General features: G+C 43.6%; 1 protein-coding gene across 2 annotated transcripts in view; it reads left to right on the top strand.

Annotated features, from left to right (window-relative positions):
• The window catches only part of btbd11b (BTB (POZ) domain containing 11b), a 99,647-nt gene that overhangs the window by 15,856 nt on the left and 61,173 nt on the right, over positions 1–22,618 (top strand). The window contains exon 1 of one of the 2 annotated variants that reach the window (XM_059652515.1): positions 21,909–22,217. The exons of the other annotated variant lie outside the window; for it this stretch is intronic. The gene's annotated coding sequence lies outside the window, so the exon portion shown is untranslated. Of the gene's footprint in view, positions 1–21,908; positions 22,218–22,618 lie in introns of those variants that run through there. 2 annotated transcript variants of the gene reach the window in all.

Here is a 22,618-nt window from a genome sequence, read left to right as displayed (position 1 = left end):
CACTCATATCACTTAATCCCAATTCAGTCCAAATGTTTCTCCATCTGTTTCAAATAAACTCATCAACTGAACTTTGGAATTCTCTGCCCCTCAAAAGGTGCCAAAAATTTGCAATCCTTGAGTAAGCCACTATTTTTACTTGTTCACTAGAATGGCTGTTCCTTTTTATTCTCAGACTATGATCCCAAGTTCTAGTCTTTCCACCCAGCGTACAGTGTCTCTCAACATACACTGCCAGGCCCCTTTTTAAAAATTTCTTTAAATGAGATGATACCTCATTCTTATAAAACTACATGATACAGGCTCACTTCTGAATTCAACAGTGAGAGTGGGAGGAGCATCTGTTGCAGATGATGACTCTGCGGTGAGTGGAACCTAGACAGCTACAAAAAGTTAACAAAAAGGATCATCAGATGTGAAAGCAGCAAAGTGATTATGCACAAATCCCGTGGGGACTGATTCATAAAATCAATTACTGCTAAATGCAAAAAAAAACACGCTTGGAGACTCCCAGCATGACACGAGACATTGTGTGAGTCCAATTACTTGCAGCTGGAAAAATTCCCGATTAAACCCAGTTGAGAGATGACAGCATGAAAGGTTCTCTGTTGCTAGTTTGCCTGTTTGTTTTGCAACTCAATTAGTCAGGCTATCTCCTACATCATTGCAATTCAGCTGCAGATATGACTAGACCTTGATGTAGCAGTTTTGAGAATGTTGCAGAGATCCTGGAAACATCAGGATCCACCTCCAGCCTTGTAGCTGCTTTAGGGCCTGTTGGTATTCGTTTACCAGTTAATCCAGGGACCCAGGTTCAAATCCTGACCAGGCAGATGGTGGAAATTTGAATTCAACAAAAACCTGGAATTAATGATAACCATGAAACATTATTGAATGGTGAACCAGGTGGTTTTCTTCAATCTCCTTTGGGTAAGGAAACCACTATCCTTACCTGGTCTGGCCTGCATGTGGGTCTGGAGTCACAACAATGTGGTTGACTCCTAATTGCTTTCTGGGCAGTTGGGGATGGATAATAAATGTTGGCCTTGCCAGTCACACCCTCATCCAGTGAATGAATTCTTGAGGAGAAAATGTCCTGTGCTTCTCCAACCTTGTTCTCTCATGGAGTTTGGGAATGGAAATAAAGTCAAATGGTTGTACAGTATTTTGGAAATATTTCACCTGGAGTACTGTGTGAGATTCTGGTCTCCAAATTGAAGCAAAGATTGACTTGCATTGGGGGCAGTTTGGTAAGGGTCACTAAATTCAGTGGCTGAGTAATCCGCTGTATGTTCTCTAAAGTTTATATCATTGAAAGATAAGAGATTCTTAAGGTGTTTGAGTTAGATGCTGCAAGATTGTTTCCTCTGGTCAGGGAATCTAAAATATGGGCACATTCTTCAGTTAAGGAGCAGAGCATTTAGGCAGACTTAGCAATTACAGCCTGAAAAGGTGGCTCCAGCACTGAGAGAAGAAAGAAAGTTTGCTTTCGGTCACACCTTTTTGAAGACCTCCGGCCTGTCTCAAACTGGCTTTACGGCCAAATAAATTTTGACATTGTAACTACAATGTAGAATGCAAAGCAGTCAATTAGTGCACAACCAGCTCTCCTTGTTTTGGAATCAGGAGTAGGATGCCCACTTCAGAGGGCAGAGGGGTCCTGGACTTAATTTATCACCTTTTTTTAAAGTTGGAGACTAATGTTTGTTTTGTTGGGACCTGATGATTTTGAAGGTTGCTGTCTCTCTCGAAGGTAACATACACAATGCAGGCCAGCCTCGACCCATCCATGAAACCGATTTTATTGTATGAGACTGCCAAATCTTCCTGCAAAAACTGAGATGGGCTTCTTAAAATTTTTAACCTGCTTTAAATTTAAAGGGTAAAATCATAACATAAGCCAATACCCGCCACATTTCTGCAACAAAACCTGATAATGTGCTATTCGATACTCTGGCTCTAACCTCTGTACAAAATTGCAGGATAGTGATTCTCCCAAGAATGGGACTTTGAGAATTCTGGACAGCCTTAACAATCTAATCTTTAAGATCCTGTGGTATATCATCTTTGAAAATCCAATAATTCCATTGGATCTTTGTGTAGAACACTCCACCTGTATTTACTGAAATAAAGCTATTATCAATAGTGACACTGCAGATGGTGTATAAAACTCACTTCCACTCTGTATTCACTAGAGTTGTCTGTTGGCAGGCTTCAGTGATGAGCTGGAGTTATTAACATTAAAACAAAGATACTGTTTGGTCCACTGCTCTTTGCCAGTATTCTCTCAGGATGATAAAGGCAAGAGATTTGGGATGAAGGGACAAAGTGAAGTGTTGCTGATCCCAGTGGAGTTCCAAAAATTGCCTTTTATCTGAATCTGGGTCACAAACGTCTCTTCCTACGGTTTCTGTTGGGAGGTTGAAATGTCACTGAAAACTGAATGTTCTTCCCCTTGAAGGATTTCTTGCTTTCACCTGTGGCACAGTGGATAACAATCTCCCACAGTGTTTTTAAATTTATTCTCTCGTGGGATATGGCCATCTCTGGCTGGACCAACATTTATTGCCCTACTTGCCCAGAGGGCATCTGAGTAAACCACTGTCTGGAGTTACATGTAAAGCAGACAAGGTAAGAATGACAAATTTCCTTCCCTGAAGGCTATTAGTGAATCTAGGTCTGGTTTTGACTATCATGGCCATCATTAGACTCTTAATTTCTGGTGGTTTATTGAATTCAAATTCTACCATTTGTCATGGTAGGATTTGAACCTGGGTCCCCAGAATATCAGCTGAGTTTCTGGATTAATAGTCTAGTGATAATACTACTAGGCCATAGAATTGTATACCATGGAAACAGGTCCTTCCAACTTGTCCATCTTAAATTAATCCAGTCCCACTTGCCAATTTTTAACCACGTCCCTGTAAACCCTTCCTATTCATGTGCCCATCCAGATACTTCTGTAACTGTTGTAGCAGCCCATTCCCTTCATTGGCTTTCCTGGGATGAACAGCTTATTAAGAAATGTTGGACAGAACAAAACAGTCCTCTGTTCTGAAGGTCACTGGACCTGAAACGTCAACTCTGATTTTTCTTCACAGATGCTGCCAGAGCTGCTGAGCTTTACCGGCAGCAACTTCTGTTTTTGTTCCTGATCTTGCTGAATGTTGGAGCAGCCTCAAAGTGCCAAATTGTATACTCCCGTGCCAAACTGCTGTGTTCCAGGAAGCTGCTGTGTGGAAACCTGGAGCAGGACCATGGGAAGCTTTTAATGTTTTCTCTGAACATTTCTTTCTTTTTCCTCATCTTTTTAAAAAATGATTGCGGGTAGTTGGGTGTAGATCTGGATGAACAGAGCAGGCCAAGCATTGTCATAGGAGCAGGAAAGCTGAAGTTTCAGGCCTAGACCCTCCAGAAGGGTCTGGATCCAAAATATCAGCTTTCCTGCTCCTTGGCCACCTGTGTTCATCCAAATCTACACCTTGTCATCTCTGATTCTCCAGCATCTGCAGTTCCTATTATCTCTGTGGGTAGTGGGGGTTTGGAGGCACAAATCTATTTGGTTGCCAGTCCCATATCGTCTAATAGGATAATGAATGTTTGCTTTCCAGTTGATACAGGAAGATAGGGCAGCACCAGGATGACTGACTCATTCAAGGAGGGGGAGATCTCCTGGCAACTTGCAGGGTACATCTAAATGCAAATGGCAGCACTAATGGCATGATTGACCCTGACATGACCCTTGGGGACCCAGGAAGAGAACAGTTAAAACTTGAGCTGTCAGTCCCATAGATAGGAAGCTGGTCTTAGAAATAATTTGTCTTTTATTTCTCTGTCCTCTCAAAAGAAGCATAGTGTGATTCTCTTTCCTTATCCTTTGATATCATTGGACTTGGCAGTGCGGTGGCCCCCTTGTGCCCTGTTAGCCTGGCTGTTCTATTATCAGCTCATCAATCTGTTCCAGCTTGTAATGCAAAAGTTGGGAACTGTTCTGATGTCCCATCCTATGAAGGCCTGGGTTCAAGTATCTCCACTTCCAGAAGTGAAGTCTGAACATGTTGATATTAAAAAAAATCTTACAGTACAAAAGTAAACCAACCCAAAAGGAGAGGAGGAACACAGTCTTCATCTCTGTTCTCGTCACAGGTATCACAAATCAGGAATATGTGGGCCTGAACTGGTGTCTGAGCCCTGGCCCCAGCCCAGGCTGTTTAGCTGACTGACTTGGCTCTGGTTCAAACTGAGAGGAGTCAGCTGTTGTCAAGCCAACACCCAGATCACTTCCCAGAAGACAGTCCTGAACATGTCTGGGCAGCTTCATCCTTTTCACTGAACTACAATGCTGAAGCCAGGTGTCAGTGTAGTCACCTGACCAGCTCATTCATTAAAAACTGTACTTGGAGTATGAACACACCAGCTATGTTTCAGGTGTAACATCTGTGGAGAGATTTGTAGCTTGTTGCTTTGGTGAAAACTCTGAAGTTTCCAGTGAAGAGCAATATCCTGCATCTGTGTGGACTGAGTGCTAGTGCTACAGTCTGTGGATCTTGAATCACTTTCTTTGGAACATTAAAGCCATGTGACCCTCCATACAGAACTGCAGCAGATTAATTGTATTACACAAGAGCTAAACTTCGCTTTGCACAGAACTGAAGGATTTGCAGAATTATTTATTGTAGTACAATAAAATGGAAAATTGTTCCAATGTTTGGCAATGGATGTAGAACATCAGGCAGATTGTGTACGGCCTCTATCTAATATTTCAAATGTGATAAATGGTTTTTGGCAAGAAATGTGTGCAGAGAAGCTTTTATGCTGCATTAAATTCAGACTCATGCTGTACTCTTTTAAAAAAAAATGAAGTGGTACGATGTATATCACTGACATGGAAGATTAAATTCAAAGTTTTCTTCTGGCACTTCACTTCTGCAAACTTGGATTTACTATATTAATGACAGAATTTATTGAGTTTAGCTAATCTTCAGCTTTGGTTAATGAATCCAATACTTGCTGAATTGGTGGTTTGCAAGCAGCTAAGTGTTGACCTCTATGAACAGCCTCACATTCAAGTGAGGCTGTTCTTGGGGTTGGGTGTGATTCCCGAATTTCCTTCACTCTGGGCTTTTAATAATGTCTGCAACCGCCTGTCTGTGTGGCAAATACTCTACCTACTGCTTGCTGCTTTTTGCATCTTAGATTGGAAAAGATTATGGCTTTTTCTTGATCTTGCTATTTAAGGAATTTGCTACATAATCTCTTTCTGATTGCAATGCAGATGGTTGAGGAAGACTGGTGTAGTGGAAATGACCATGAACTAATAATCCAGAGGGCAGGTGAATATTCTGGCAGCACAGAATTCAAATCCCAACACTGCACCTGGTGGAATTTAAATTCTATTTAATAAAATCTAGAGTCTATAGCTGGAGTCAGTGGTGTCCATGAAACTAACCTGTTGTTGTAAAAACTCATGTGGCTCACCAATAGGAGGGAAATCTGCCATCCTTATCTAGTCTGTCTTAAACATGACACCCGAATAATGAATTATAGCCATGTAGTTGACTCTTAACTGCCAGCAAATGATGAAGCAACTTGCCAATTACAACAGGCAATTAGGAATGGGCAGTAAATACCAGGCTCAGTGACACGATTCCCATGAAAGAGCACTTGGGAATTTGACAATTGATTTGCGTAGAACCTTTTTTGTGTGATAATGTTCAAAGGTAGTACTTAAGGCTTGGAGGCAAAATGAGACACCGAACCTAGTAGTGCAGTATCAGGGTGAATGTATAAAGTGCGGAGCCAAGGAATGGTGTTAAGGGGGATCTTGAAGCAAGAAAGAAAGGGAGAGTGTTAGTGGATTAGAGAGGAAATTCCAGAGCTTGGGACCAAGGCACTTGAAGGCATGGCTGCCAATGATGGAGTGGGGAATATGAGACAGGCCTGAATCAGGTAATCCATATCTTGGCAAGCTGCGGGTCTCTGAGATTAGAGGCAATGAAGGACTGATCACTTGAGGCTAATGGTGAGAATTTTTAAAATCAAGGCCAGCCTTAACTAGGAGGCAGGAGGCTGGAGCCACTGAGTGAGTGTGGAGGATGCAGGCCAGCAGAATTTTAGATCACCTCCAGTTTACAGTGGGATCTAACTTTTATGTGGGAGACCAGTCCAGAGTGTGTTGAAATATTCTATAGCCCAGTTTAGAGAACAAAGGCATGATGGAGTCTCATTCTCAATGGAACTGAGATAGTCAACTCTGCCCCTGAAGCTGTGGAGGTGGAAATAGGTGATCTTCGTCCAGAGGTGTGGTCAGAAGTCCATTTCAGGGACAAATATGACTGGGAAAGTTCTGGGGACCTGGGTTCAACTTGTGCTGTGGCAGATTTGAATTTTAATTCAAAGATCTGGAATTAAGAGTCTAATGATGATCATGTAACCATTGTCGATCATTTGGAGAAGAAAGAAAAACCCATCTGGTTCACTAATCTTTCCTCTTTTAGGGAAAGAAATCAGTCATCATTACCTGGTCTGGCAATCATGTGACTCCAGACCCACATTAATATGGTTGACTCGTAACTGCTGTCTGGGTATAGAGGGATGGGTGATAAATGCTGATGTAGCCATGTTCTAGGAGAGAATTTGGGCGGGGGGGAGGAGATAAAAAACACCACCCTCTATGGCGATGTCATGTAAACCTGTGGTCAGAGCTGTTTAGGATCTCCAAGGTGAGCCCAACTGTCTGATCCCCCTCAAGTCTCTAGCAGCATTTGTTATGGCAACTACTTACAACTTGCATTGTTAACATGCACCAACTAGATTTTGACTAAAAGTCTTCTAGTCAGACCAGGAAGTTGCCTGCAGTAGACCAAGCAAACCTTGCATTTTCCTGCACCCAGTAAGGATGGTGGCAATAGCTTGTACAGTGTAGTGAGCTGGCAAGCCCATACAAAGCAGCAAGCAGAGCCACTGCTAAAACTATACAAGGTGCTAGTTAGACCACACCAAGAAGACTGAATGGTTTTGACCCCCTTTTATCCAAGGGAGGAGTAACTGGCATTAGAGGCACAACAGAGAAGGTTCACTAGATTGATCCTGGCTTGGAGGGGTTTCCTTATGAGAGAGGTTGAGCTGGCTGGGCCCATATCCATTGAGATTTAGAATGAGCAGTGACTTGATTGAAAAATAAAGATTCTTAGGATGGGCTTGACGAGGTAGGTGCAAAAAGATTTTTTTGGAAGCGTCCAGTAGCAAAGATCATAATCTCTGAATAAAGTATTCAACCATTTAAGGAAGAGGTGAGGAACTACTTCTGACAATCCTCTGCAGTAAGTAATGCAACAGATTGTCCAAAGTTGGGTTTTTTAATTCCCTCATGGAATGAGGGCATTACTGGCTAGACAGCATTTATTGCCCAGAGGGCAGTTAAGAGACAAACCATATTGCTGGGGGTCTGGATTCAGATATAGGCTAGACCAAGTAAGGATGGCAGTTTCCTTCCCTAAAAGACATTAGTGAACCAGGTGGGTTTTTCAACAATCAACAATAGATTCATGGTCATCATTAGACTAATTCCACATAGTTTATTGAATTCAAATTCCAACATATGCCATGGCAGGATATGACCCTGGGTCCCCAGAACATTATCTGTATCTCTGGATTAACAATCCAGTGATAATACCATTAGGCCCACTAAACTATTTGGTAAAGGAATCCAGGATTAAGGGAACAGAACACAAAAATTGAGTTGAAAATAATCAGATTAATCATGGAATTATTAAGTACCTGAGCAGATTTAATGAACCAAATGGTCTTCTGCTCCCTTGACTTATGGAGGCAGATGAACAGAATGAAGTCTTGTTAGCTTCATGTGAGCAGAGCACAAAACAAAAACAATTTGGGGGAAACGCAGCAGGTCTAGCAGCATCTGTGAAGAGAGAACTGTTACTGTGTTGAGTAGTGACCCATCAGAACTGAACAAAGTATAAAGTTTTTGAATTTTCAGGAATCACATCTTCCAGCTTAAGAGGAATATCCCCACCTCCCAGCACTGGGGATGGACAATAGAAAATGGCCTAGAGATGCCTGCATCCAGAATTAAAGCTTGTAACTTTGAGTGCAATATTTAAAGGAACATCTCTGATAGACACACACAGTCCTTTGAAGTAGAAGCAATGTAAATGAGAGGATTATTTATAATTTAGTGCTTTGTACAAGATTTTCCCCCAAACTTCCAGAAAACAAGTTCTAAAATAATGAATGTGTGATATCCTTTGACAAAGGCTTTGGAACGACCTGTTCATGGTACTGAAGAGGTTTTATTCCTGGAGTGAGTCAACCTACTGATGGTGTTGGGAGGGACATGTGTTCAGTGTTTGGCTGTCTGGTCTATCACTGCCTCAATCTGTTGAGCTAAGCACAGGGAGGGTATTATAATGAGCTGTATCATTTGTGTTACCAGTGTGCAGCCCACTCACTGACACTGGTACAGCTCGTGGTGATGTTGGCCTGTATCAAACCTCTTACTGTCATGTTGAAGGCTGGTGTTTCTTCACAGTTTTAAACTCAGTGAAGCAAGAGGCTGTGCTGAACTACATCTGAAATTAATTTGTTTGTGCAAGTCAGAGCAAGTCCAAGTTTCACTGCTATTTGTTTGTGAAAACAGTTCAATTTTGACATGAATGGATTGATATTGTGTGACTTAGCAAAAACCAGTTGACTGTGACTAGACTGCAGTGAATGCTTTTGTGGTATCAACTATGTTAATGTTAGATTTCAATTTTGGTCCGGTATAAAAATGGTTTGTTTGAGGGAACCAAATAAGTATAAATAAGAATTGTTTCTGGAGTGACCTCTTGCAGAGTGTAGTGATGCCTTTTAGTTTTTGGAATGTTTTATTGCTTTAGCATGAAATTAGGACTTTATTCCAATTCAGTCATGGACTTTACAAATAATGGAGACTTGCTCCTTGCTAGAATGTTTGTCATGATGCAATACATTTTCTGTAAATTGGTGAACATCATTTTGACGCAAACCTTAGACCTTTACATCAATTCAAATCATGGCATAACTTCTTAACCAGCCTGTTCATATGTAATCACACACCTTGGGAGTATGTGGGACTTGAACCCAGGCCTCCTGGCTCAGAAGTAGGGATGTAGCCACAGCACCACCAGTCCCTGGGATTGAACGTGAGCTTTTTGAAAGGCAGGTTCCAGGTAAATACTAGTTCCTTCATGGCTTTGGTCTGTCCCATCAACCTAACAGGCAATTTGTGCCCAGCAACATGCCTCAAATTACAGATGAGTGTTGCTCAATTAATTTGCACAACAGATGAAAATTGGTCCAGACACCTGCACATATCCTGCTGCTCCTGGAATACCTTTTCTAATTCCACTTGACTAAATCTTTAGTTTAATGTCTTATCTGAAATATGGCACCTCCCATCAATAACACACTCTTGATACTGCTCTGAATTGGTTTTTGTGTTGAGGATGAATGCCAATTCTATAATGCTACCGTCTAGTTAAACTGAACTAAATGTTTGCTGGCACCATATACCTGAAAGTCTTCACTATAGGTTATTTCCCTCCCTTTTTGAGCTAGAAACCACTGTTAGCCTGGGAAAAAAAAACTCAATATTTAAATCAAGCAGTGTCTGTGGAGACAAACAGTTAACATTTCAAGGTGATGAAAACTAGTCTATTTCTGACCTGGTCAGTTGTATTTTTAAATGGGAAATTTTATTTAGCAAATGCAAATCCTTTTTAGGTGATTGCCCCTTCTACTAGAAGATGAGCAGTCAGTGTAATGTGCATTATTTGCTTGTTCTGTTTTGAAGTACACAAGGAATTTGTGCTGAGACTTGCTGTGGAAGCTGCCAGTGCAGGGACCCCGGGCTTCCCTTGAATCTGTTAAACAAGGGCCACTTTCACTGCGTAGTCCAAAACCCACCCTTCAACAGAATTATCAAGAGAAACTAGTTAGTCATTACCCACATTGCTCAAATGGAAAATAAAATCAAATAAAAACCCTTGTCCAAATTGAAATTTCAACCGTTCAAGTTTTACAACTTGTGTTTATACAGTGCCTTTTTATTTCAGAGCCAAATGTCTCAAGGCAGCATTGAGGTTTATATTCAACACTCCCTTATCTCACTTCTTCTACTTCAGTGCCTCAGCCACTGAACAGGACAATTGAAAAGACGATTTGGTGCTCAAGTTGAAAAATGTTTTGCAATTCTGACAGTAGACTAATGTTACCAGACCTGCTGAACACATTTTCAATCTTAAAACTGCTAAGTTAATGGACCAAACCCAGGGACTTGATTCAGAATGTGCTGCAGCAAGAGGCACTCATCTACCCCCCCCCCCCCCCCAATAAATGTGGGGACATTTGCACTCTGTCCTTGAGGAAAAGGCCTACAACTGTACAAAGTGGGTTGAGTCTGTGTACAGGAACAGTATGTGGTGGTGTCAGATGATCAGGCTTTTCTGCGGCTGTATCAGAATGTTGCAGTGTAACCGAACCTCCCCTGGAGAATTCTTACCTCCTGGAAAATAATCCTGAGGAGTAGCGCAACAGAGTTGGTTCTCGGAGCCTGGCTGCTGACAGTCGAAGCTGCAAGAGTCTGCACGAAATAGGAAAATAGTCACCAGGATGGTACTGGGCGATGGCTGGGAATGAAAGACGTAGGCAGCAGGCAGAGCAGAGGGTGCGAAATAATGATTCTGATTGCGGCTGAGAGCGGGATTCACAGGCAAAAGTGTGAAACCTTTGCAAGAGGCAGGGGTCCCCTCAACATTATCTTTTAAGCCATGTGATAGCACTTCCCATGTATAACATTAAAAATCAGATTTTAGTTTAGGGTTTAATAACAGTTGCAAGGTTTTTCCTTACAAAAAGACTTTAGTCTTTCACAGGATGTGGGCTTTGCTGGCTGGGTCAGCATTTATTGGCCATCCCAAATTGCCCCTGGGGGTGATGGTGAGGTGTTGCTGCCTTGAACCACTGCAGTCTGTGGCGTATACAGACACCCAACATGGTGTCTGGGAGTTGCAGGATTCTTACCCAGTGTCACGGAAAAGGACTGGTGGTCAGGATGGAGGAGTTTACAGGTGATGGTGTTCTCCACATACATGCCACCCTTGGCCTTCCGGATGGTGGAAATTGAGAGTTTACAAAGTGCTGCTGAAGATTTGGTGGGATGCTGCGGTGCAGCCGGTAGTTGGTATGCACTGCTACCGCTGTGCATCTGTGATGAAAGGAATGAACGTTTCAAATAGTGAATAGAAGTGTTAATCACTCACCCAGGCGAGTGGGGAGTATCACATCACACTCCTGACCTGCGCCTTTAGAAGGTGGGTATGTTTCGGGGAGTCAGATGAGTTACTTGCTGCAGGTTCTGTCATGGACACAGTGTATGGCTTTTTAAAAGAAAAATAGGGAACAGTGCCCACGGTAGTGACAGGAGCTGCAATGCTGCATTTTGAGCCTAGGTTGGGTTGGGCAGACCTGACCTGGAGTTGGTTTGAACAGAGCAGGAACTTCCTTGCGAGCCCTCACGCATCAGGCCGGAAGGCCAGATTCCAGCTAAATGTGAAGCTGGATGAACACAGCAGGCCAAGCAGCATCTTAGGAGCCCTATTTATTTCAGATCCCTATTCCCCGTCTCCTGCCACACCACCCCCACCCCCCCCCCCCCCCCCCCCCCCCGGCCCTTCCACCGAAGGGTCTGGGCCCAAAACGTCAGCTCTTGTGCTCCTGAGATGCTGCTTGGCCTGCTGTGTTCATCCAGCTCCACACTTTGTTATCTTGGATTCTCCAGCATCTGCAGTTCCCATTACCTCAGGCCAGATTCTAGCCACTCACTCTGATCGATGGGAGCCCTGCCTCAAATAGCTCCTGGTGCAGAGGAATTGCCTGTACAGCCATTACTCAAGGCAAAGCTGTTTGAAAGCAATTGGCAGCAAAAGTGGAGTTCTTCCCATGGATGTTGAGGGCCAGAAAATGCTTCTGATTTCACAATCTCCTTGACCTATGTCCCGGTCACCATACCTTCTCATAGCTTTTTTGATTAAAAAGGTGAATTGCTGAAATTGATCCTACCTGGGGCCCCCTCTTTCCCCCAGCTCACTTCTTACTTAACGTAAACTGTTCACTGGTACTGTAACTTGAGATCTGATTTAGTAAGTTTTTAATGTATAACTGCATATGTTAGATGCAATTTGATATTGTCAGTCAGACTGGCTTTTACATCTTCAGTGTTGGTTGGTATTTATTCGACAATAGCCACACAGCCATGTGCTGCTGGCCTAGTGTTGGAGCCCAGTACCAAACCCCCTTCTGATCCACCTTGTACAGACTGGGGTTGTGTTACTGCATCATGCCATTTTATTCATGTGTTGTATTGCAGCTGATCTCACAGTTGCCAATAAAACTTACTCTGAATCAAATTTGAGTCTCAATCATTTTCAGTCTTGCTCCAGCTGCTCGGTGTTGCTTGATGGAGCTTTTCTATTCATTAATGGGTTGAGGACGTTGCTGGCTTGGCAGCATTTATTGTCCATCCCTAATGGCCCAGTGGGCAATTGAGTCAACCACATTATTGTGGTCAGGGGTCACCTGTAGGCCAGACCAGGTAAAGATGGCAGTTTCCTTCCCTAAAGGACATTAGTGAACCAGGTGGGTTTTTCTGACAATCGACAATGGATTCATTGGTCATCATTAGATTCTTAATTCCAGATATTTATTGAATTTGAACTCCACTGTCTGCTGTGGCGGGATTTTGAGCCTGTTTCCCCAGAATGTTATCAAGATCTCTGAATTAACAGTCCAGCTGTAATACCACTAGGCCATTGCTTCCCCAGGTTAGCTACACTAACCCAGGCAAGTGGAAAGTGTTCCAGCACAATGGTGACATGTGCCTCTTACAGACTTTGGGGAATCAGGAGGTGAACTACGCACTGTGGAATTCCTAGCCTCTGACATGACCTTGTAGCTATTGTTTTTATTTGGCCAGTTCAGTTTCAAGTCAGTGGTAACTCCCAGGACATTGATAGTGGGCATTTTTTTAGTCCAAGCCTGGATATTGTCCAGGTCTTGCTGTATGTGGACTATTTCTGTACCCGATGAGTTGAAAGATGTTGAACATTAGCAATCATCAGTAAACATCTTTATTTCTGGCCTTATGGAGGGAAGTCATTGAATCAGCTGAAGATGGTTGGGATGAGGACAGTTGAGGAGCTACTGCAGCTGAGATAATTAACCTCCAGAAACCATAGCCATCTTCCTATGTGCCAAGTATGACTCCAATCAGTGGAGAGTTTTCCCCTTGTTTCCCATTGACAGCAGTTTTGGTGCAATTCTCCAATGCCATGTTCCATCATATGGTCTTGATGTCAAAGGCTGTCACTCCCACTTCATCTCATTAGCATCCCAGAGGTGAGCTGAATGGCCCCAGTGGAACCCAAACTGGGTGCCACTGATCAAGTTGTTGCTAAGCAGGTGCTTACTGATGGCATCTTCTCTCATTTTACTGATTGATTCATAGGATGGGTGTTTTCCCACATTGTTAGGTAGGCACCAGTGTTGTAACTGCACTAGAAATGCTTGGCTCTGGTTGTGGCAAGTTCTGGAACACTATTGCTGGAACAGTGTCAGCCCATAGCCTTTGTAGTATGTTTGTTTGAGGACTGGCAGCTGTGATCTTGCAGATTTCAGGAGGAGATTGAGCTGGATTGCTCCCTTAGCACCACCTAGCCGAAGAGGTCTGAAGCATTTGCAACCTTGCCTTTTAGTACTAATGTACATCAGTACTAAAGGCAAGGTTGCAAATGCTTCCGACCTCTTTGGCTAGGTGGTGCTGAGGGAGCAATCCAGCTCAATCTCTCCTCCTGAAATCTGTAAGAACCATTTTATATTTACTGACAACTATTGTCATAGAAAATCTTTATTCTAGATTTAATAAAAATTGCATCTGTTTCTGATGGGATTTGATTCAATATCCCTAAAGTGTTGGCCTGTATTTCTGGAATACTAGTTCAGTAACTGCCTCCCCCATTCATCTCTATGGAATCCATAGCCAAAATATTAGCATAATATTTTGTTCCTTTTCATGCTTCATGTGACTTCCATTTTCAGCTCTGTGCAGCCCTTTTCTGTGTTCCTTTTTAAACTGCTTACAAAATTCTCCATTTTGTTGTAAAGTTCTGGTTTCACACCTCTGTCTAATCATTCTTCCTTTTTCCCCCTTCTGCGTTTTACCTTGTTCCTCTTGCCGTAGTTCTCTGGCTTTTGTCACTTGCTGTGCATGTATTAACTGGCTTGTTGTTTTATTTTTGGAATTATAGACCTGTGTGTGTTCTAGCATGTGTTTTGCAAAGGGCTGCAGTACCTTTTTTATCTGTCATTCTTTTGATCGGTTCCTCCAGAGGGTGAAGTTCATGGTTAGCAATGCTCTGCTGTTGAGCACAGTAGGTATGAACTACCATTTGTGGTCAGTCTTTCTTGTAGGATTGGGCCATTTAATATTATGCCACTGAATGAACTTCATGCTCCTGGGTGTGGGGCAACCGTCATTATTTCCTGAATTTTTTTTCTGACCATTTCCCTTTTATCCCATGGGAGCTACTGCATGCCATTACCCTCTGCATCAGCTGGGACTGTCTCTTTATCTGGACCCTTCCTGCTGAAGGAGAGGTCAAAGTACTGAGGAGTCCAACATTATCAGTTCAACTTCTTGTCTTGTGTGAAGGTGATGGAATTCAACTCTTGTTTTATGAATCTGCTATCTCAGTCAAGGGCCATGTTAACACAGGATTTGCAAATTAATTATTTCATGAGATATAGGTGTCACTGGCAAGGCTGGTGTGTTTGTTTATCCTCGATTTGTCCTGGAACTGAATGGCTTGGTGGACCACACTAGAGTCAACAGCTTTCCTTCTCTAAAAATGGCAATCAATGGCTGTCATAGTGACTATTACTGAGACTAGCTTATACTCCAGCATTTTGTTAATTGAATTTTAAATTCCCTCAACTGCTGCGAATGGTTCTGAACATGAGCCTGGACTTACTAACCCAGTGACAATACCACCACCACCCCCCCCACCGTGCCGCCCCCCCCCCCCCCCCACACCCCCCAAAAGAGAGTGGAGGAGTCTGGCAACTTGTACAGTGGCTAGAGGCTGCTCTGTCTTAATGTTGCCATTGCAGTGAGTTTAAGATGTCACACTGTCTGTTGCCTTCTGCCCCCTTCAGAAACAGCTAGTGCTGCCAACCAAGGGACTCCAGGGAGGACCTGAACCTCTAGTTTATAGTGACTCAGCAAAATGCCACTAAATTGAAAGGGAAGGTGGAATTTGGTATGGCTCCTAACTCCACGCTTTCCAAGCCTGTAGGTGATCGCTGCTCACCAGTGTTTTCCAGCCAGCCACTGTTGTCAAATTAATTCTTTAAACCCATTTCTTCACAAACATATATGGCAGCTGCCAGCTGCTGAAGTGGAAGGACAAATATCACTTGCACTCTTTTTAATATATGCCCATGAAAACTGATGGGTATTTCACAGTTGAATGGAGCAGGTTGCACTGCCTGGTGGGAATTCCGAGAGATGTTCCCAGGAATTTAGTGCCAATATTTAGGGAGTGAGCTCACTGGTACTTGCAGCTCCCTCTGATCCCAGTGAAACAGTAGGAGGTAAACTGAGCTTCTACATCTACCCACTCCCAAACACAAGCGGCAGGAAAAGAGCTGTTCACAAACCAAGGTGTGTTCAAGTCCCACTTGTTGTGAGCACAGAAATCAAGGCTGGCACTCCAGTAAAGAGGCCTAAAGCATTGTCAAAATGTGCTGGCATAAAAAATTTTAAATCTTCCCGCTCCGGACAGTGACCAATTCCCATGGCATCATTTCTGAGCCAGTTTCCTGGCTCTCATCCCTCAAATAACATCTGTAAACTGAATTCTATTTACTGTCATTTCACTGTGGGAGTTCGCTGTGCCAATTAGTTGCCATGCTTCCTGCAGTCAACAGTGAAAACAGTTTTAAAACTGAATGGCTAAGCAGAGTTTTTTGAGATGTCTGGTATTTGTGTAAAATGCTATTTTTAAAAGCGAGATTTTCAGCTTCAGGGTTTTCAGTTTGAGGAGTTTACTGATTTCAGACCTAGGTATTATCTCCATCCTAAGTCAGCAAGTGAAATCTGAAGTGAAACATTCAAATTTCCACTGACAATTGTCTTATTCGCACGGTGCAGCTGGACACATGTCTGCATGTGGGGAGATAGTATTACTGTTGCACCACTTGTGTTCTAGAGCACCAGGCAAGTTCTGTAACCAAGTGTTCAAATCCTGTTGTGGAAGCTGGTTGAATTTGTGTACAGTTAATTAACACTGATCTGGTATTAACAAAACTCTTCCTCAGGGTGGTATGGTGCAGTGGTAGTGCCCTTGCCTCTAGGCCAGAAGATTCGGGTTCAAATCCCACTTTGGCACGTGAGGGTACAGGAGGTGGATCTTAACATGTCCAACCAAGTTGGGTTTTCAAAACAAACTAATCTCAGTGCTGACTGTCATAAAACCTATATGGCATCCTAACACCCTCTAGGGGAGCAAATCGGCCATCCTTGCCTCTGTATTTGTGACTCCAGACCCGTAGCAATATGTTTGATCCTTATTTGGGATGGACGATAAATGCTGGCCTGGCCAGGGACTCCTGCATTGCATGAACCACTAAAAAGAACTCTAGTGGGGTGCTTTGTTGAAAAGCTGGTTAAAGCTGTGGTGACTCATGCTTCAGAGAAAACCACAAAGGTGGAGCAGAGTGAAATGCAGTAGTCAATTATGGAAACACAAAGCCCTGCACCCTTACAATCCAATCTGCACAGCTTCCTCATTTTAAATGTAAATTTAGGCACTTTCGTGTTCTGCTCCTTTTTTTGTTTTGAGTGGCTCTAGTCACATACGTAACCTGTAAGTTCCTCAATTTTGTGTTTGGCACTTTGCTGTTGGGCTTTTGTTTTATTAGCTGAAAAGTTCTAAGTGACTGAGTTTGAATTTCTGAAACTTAAAACTGCTTGTTTGTGTTCTCTTCAAATGAAATGACTGCCTTTGCCTTTGTTATTCATATCAAATTGCCAAAACACATCTGTGGCAGTATTGGGAAAATTACTTAACGGAAAATAGGAATTGCTGGAGAAATTCGGCACGTCTGGCAGTATCTGTGGAGAGAGTGTTAATATTTAGTGTTCAGTGACCCTCTGTTTCTCTAGCAATCCTTGCTTTTGTTTCAGATTTCCAATATCCACTGTTCCCTTTACTTTTTAGGGACAATTACTTCCTTGAACCGTGTTCTAGAAGGCTCCAGTATTAGTGATCCCTCCATGTTGCCAGGCATTCTTCCATATCGCATTGCCAAAGCAACTCTACACTGTGTAGCTGCCTTTTTAAAAATTCTTCAAAATCACTCTTTGGAGCCTTTGTGCTTTTTGTTTAGTCATTCTCTGGTCATGTGGAGGCAGCATCTGTGCGTGTTCTTTTCACTTTGGGCATTTCAATTGCTCATTTGTCCAGGTTCATGGATGAGCTGAAGGAATTCTCTTAGTCTCACCATGTACCCATTCCATAGCCTTGAGTCTTCAGTGTCTAAATCACTTCATACCATTTTCCATCACAAGGACCACCAGCTTCCACCTCTAAGGTTGTTTTTACCAGGACAGTGGAAGCTGGTGGACACTGGCACTGACATCTGGGTGACTGTTGCTAAAGTTCATGACCTCTGGACTGTTGAAAGGGCATCATAAGAGGCAAATGGTCACATCTAGTAATTCAGAGGCCCAGGCTAATTCTCTGGGGCTACAGGTTTGAATGCCTGGTGGGTTTTACATCTAGTCAGTAATGGTGACTAAACAAATATGATTTTGTTCTAAAATCCATGGTCTCTGAATCTTCTCAGCCATAAATTGATGGTCTTGATGAGCTAAGATTATTGGGGATAGGCAGGAAGGTGAAATAACCAGCCAGAGGCTGACTCTGTGGAACTCTTTGCCAAAGAAGGTTGTGGGGGCCAAGTCAGTGTATTTAAGACAGATGATTAGTAAAAGGCTTAAGGGTTGCATGGAGAAGGCAAGAGAATGAGATTGAAAAATGTATAATGGCAGTGCAGACTTGATGGGCTGAATGGCCTAATTCTGCTCCCACATTTTATGGTCTAAAGAGATCATCTATAATCTTATTGGTGGAGCAGGCTTAAGGGGCTGAATGGTCGATTGCTCCTAATTCGTATATCCTAATGTCCCTTCTTAAGAAGCAAAATCTAGAGATGGGCAACAAATACGAGCCTTGCAGATGACTTCGACATCCCATGAAAGAATAAATGGAAACAAAAATCAAGCAGGGCAGCTGGCCAGGTAAAGAAAATGGTTCAGATGAAATAGGGCAGTAAATTGTACATTATCCATTGTTGTCTTTAGTAAATGTGGCAGAAATTGCCTGAAGCTGGGTGCTGCGCTGTAGCCTGAGATGGTTCAGAGTTGGCCACATGGCAGAATGCAATCAGCTGAGTAGCTATTTCTTCCTCTAGTCAACTGACCTATGTTGGTTGGTTTCTTTCTCAATTCAAATTTAAAGCTTTCATTTAAATCCTGCTGTGACTTTTCACCCCTATAATCCTCCCAGAAGTCTTTCTCCACTTGTGGTATCTTGTGCATGCTTCTCTCTTCATCTGCCCTTCATCACTGGAAATTTCTCCCTAAATCTGAACTTATTTTTCGATTCCAATCTGATTTGCACCCCTTTTGAGATGTGTTTTGGAAATTCAGTGCCCTCCATAAATCCACAATTTCATCTTCCCTCCTTTTTGTCTATAGACCAGTGATGGTCAAACTGTCCTGAAAACTCCCCCACTGCCTACACTTGACCTGAAAGTGTGTGAAGGGCAGAAGCAGGATATTGTCTTCCACAGTGGAATAAGCAGTTCGAGGAAAAATCTGTCACGTATGAACTGAGGCTGAGCCCCGTCCTTAGCTGTAAGATGTGGTGGTGAGAAGGAGACAGTTTGCTGTGGCTAAGGCTGTCTGGCTAATAGTTGCAAGCTGCAGTGGGCTGTAATGATTTTCCACGTTGACTGAGGTAATGAGTTAATTATACTGTTACCAGTGTGCTGTAATCTCACCTTTCTGTCTTAGGAGTACACTGAAGGAGCCATGTGTTGAAAGCACCATGCATTAATCCTTTTAAGTGATAAGGAGACTGCACCCCTTCACAGTGCAGACACCTTCACGCCACACATCACCTATCAGTTCTCTACTTTAACCCTAACAGTATCCCCAGTGACCATAAACTCTCAATGACAACATCCTCACAAACTGTCTGGTGCATTGACTTGTTACCAGCCGTCATGAGAAGTACTAGCAACTCTGCCAAGCAATTAAACATTGACTTTCCATGTCATTGATTGAAAAAGCTAAAACTGGGCTCCGTTATTGAAGAGTGATAATGGGAACTGCAGATGCAGGAGAATACAAGATAATAAAATGTGAGGCTGGATGAACACAGCAGGCCCAGCAGCATCTCAGGAGCACAAAAGCTGACGTTTCAGGCCTAGACCCTTCAGGGAGGGGGATGGGGAGACGTTTCTTAAATAGGGGGGGGAGAGGGGGAGGTGAACTGAAGATGGATAGAGAGTATATGTGGGGAGGGATAGGTCAGTCTGGGGAGGATGGACAGGTCAACGAGGTGGGATGAGGTTGGTAGGTGGGAAATGGAGGTGTGGCTTGAGGTGGGAGGGGGGGGATAGGTAAGAGGAAGAACAGGTTAGGGAGGTGAGGACGGGCTGGGCTGGTTTTGGGATGCAGTGGGGGGAGGGGAGATGTTGACGCTTGTGGTGGCTCAGTTGGTTAAGCATCAATCTACCTGGGCACAAGAGAGCTTGAAATTAATAGATTGACTGGCTTCTGGTATTGAAATGACCAGGGAAACCGGACCTAATGAACTTGAACTTGAACTTGATTAACTTCATCGCCCTTTCAAGAACTGCTCCAATTTGCGTTACTTGGCCTCATAGCAATAGCTTTCTCCAACTGCCCATCAACCCCTGTAAACCAGTGAAGTTTGACCAACTCTTTGCCTGTTCTGATACTTCATCCATGGAAGTAATGTTTCTAAATAATGGATGTTCAGTGTATAAGTTCAGTCTCCACTGTCTGGATGGGTTTTCCTAATTGCACTTTCATTATTTGAAAGATCGTTATTAAGTTACCTCTGTGTGTCTCTTTTTTTCGAGACAGTGGGGACCCAGTCTGTCAACCTTGATGCGATCCTCCCACACTTCCGCTACCATTCTTGTAAATCTTACACTACACAAAGAACTAATGTTTCCAAATCCTTTTTATAATTGAGCAACTGGAACTACACCCATTGTTGTTGGCAGGGATTGTAGTGTCCTCACTGTGATGCTCTGTCCCATGCTGTCTGATCAGTCTGACATTGAGATTGGAATACAACCAAGTCTGTGTGTGACTAGAGCCATTGCCAATTGGAGAAATAACTAGCAGAATATCACTGCTACTCTGCAAAATCCAGTCATTGCATTTAAATTGTATGTAGAATGTGGTTGTTGCTGGCTGGGCCAGCATTTAGTGCCCATGCCTAATTGCTCTTGAGAGGACTAGTAATGAGCTGCCTTCTTGCATTGCTGTAGTTTTTCTGACTGGTAGTACCTACATCTGAAATTTTTTTATGGGGTTTGAGACCCACTCTAATGCAATGTTATGAGTGCTGCACTGTCGTAAGGTGTTCTGAGTCTGCACTGTTGGGTGGATGCCTTGGATCACAAGGCACAAATTTAAAGAGCACTGGAGTTATCTTTGCTGTGATGCACTATCTTTATCCTTAAATCATTTGGTTACAAAAACAGAAGGTCAGCAACCAGAGGGTATGAAATTGGGCAAGGAGCCAGGGAGACACCAGATTTGTTCTCCCAGCCAGATATTGTCAACCGGATTGCACTCTGGCAGATTCAATGACCGCTTTCAAAGGCAAATTGGGTGAAGATTTTTGCAGGGCTACGCAGCGGGGGAGAGGGCACGACGCTGGGACTAATTGGATAGATCCTGCAAATACCTGGTACAGACAAGATGGGTTGAATGGCCAGCTCCTGTGGCCCTGTCATTCTTCAGTTTGATGATCTGCCCACTGTCAGCTTGCTCTTTCTGCGCAGAAATTGGCTCGGATTCACGTGATCAGCGATCACGCTTGCGCAGTACTGCGCAGCACGGCTTGGGGTATCCCGAGAGGGTGAGAGGCGCCATAGCAATGCAAGCTCTGTCTCCAAGCTGCTGGACACCGGTGAGAATTTAGTATTTGTGCGAATACCCACAGCAGTTATTGAGTTTGTTTTTTGAGGTGACGTGAAGCCTAACCGAGCGTGTATCTCCTCTCCTCGTGTCCCACTATGTTTGAACAATAAAGGGCCCTGACATTCTGTAGATACATCCTTCAGCTAACACTAGCTGGGGGGCCATCTGTTACACAGATGTTCTGTATAGATGTTCTGTTAGGTGAACGGCAGCTTTAATGAGGATAAGAATCTCAGACTAAACAGTTGAGAAAGGTATGCGACTGAAGACAATAGCCCCTTTCAGCAAATGCAATGATATCCAACAAAAGAGAAGGGAATAGTGTGCCGGGGGCTGGAGTTTTCAACTTGATGTTGTCAGGGAGGTGTGGGGGGAGTGCAAGGGTTAATAAATGAATTGACTCCAGCGGGTGGGGAGATAGACTAAGGAAGTAGGAATGTACTTTTACTGTCCAGAGTTGAGAGAAATAGTCAAACAACGTTTTTGCTTTCTGCCTGCGTGTGACGAAACAGCTGGACTTCAGTTGAACTGAGCCTTGTCTGGAATGGGTGCGTTACAGTTTGCAAGTTATTGGCTGCGTGGGAGAAAAACAGTAAATGAGAACCACATGGGTGACGTGCTGGTGTTACCGTGGCTGCCAGAGAAGGCACAGTGCTGACACTTTGCTCCAGATAAACCGCACTGCTGGCAGGAATGGGGACAAGCTGGGACTACGTTGGAAAGGCCGCTCGAATACGAGGCACGGTGGCCAGCCCTACTGCGCCTCAACACCAGGCACCCGGGTTCAATTCCGGCCTTGGGTGACCGTCCTTGTGGAGTTTGCATGCTCTCCGTGTGTCTGCTTGGGTTTTCTCCCACAGCCTAAAAGGTATGCAGATCAGGTGGATTGGCCATGCTAAGTTGCCCATAGTTTCCTGGGATGGGCAGGCTAGATAGGTTAGCCATGGGACATATGGAGTTACAAGGAGAGAGTAGGGCAGGGCCTGGGTGGGGTGCTCTTCAAAGGGTTGGTGTAGACTCGATGGGCCGAATGGCCTGCCTTCCACACTGTGTAGGGATTCTATGATTCTGTCGGCACAAGTCCAATGGGTGGAATAGCGTTCTTCAATTTGACGATCAGGCCGCTGCCACGTTCCTGTTTTTTTTTTGGAGCTTTCTGTACAGCATTTCTGCCACACTGCTACAGTGTGCCTGGTTTAGATGTGTGTTGGGATTGGCCTGTGGGTAATCAGACAGAAACACGGTAACTGCCCAGCAGCACTGTGCTAT

The sequence above is a fragment of the Stegostoma tigrinum genome, chromosome 18 (genome assembly GCF_030684315.1).
Source record: "Stegostoma tigrinum isolate sSteTig4 chromosome 18, sSteTig4.hap1, whole genome shotgun sequence".
NCBI lineage: Eukaryota > Metazoa > Chordata > Chondrichthyes > Orectolobiformes > Stegostomatidae > Stegostoma > Stegostoma tigrinum.
The sequence above is the reverse complement of the archived record's forward strand: the minus strand, read 5'-3'. Positions and strand labels throughout refer to the sequence as shown.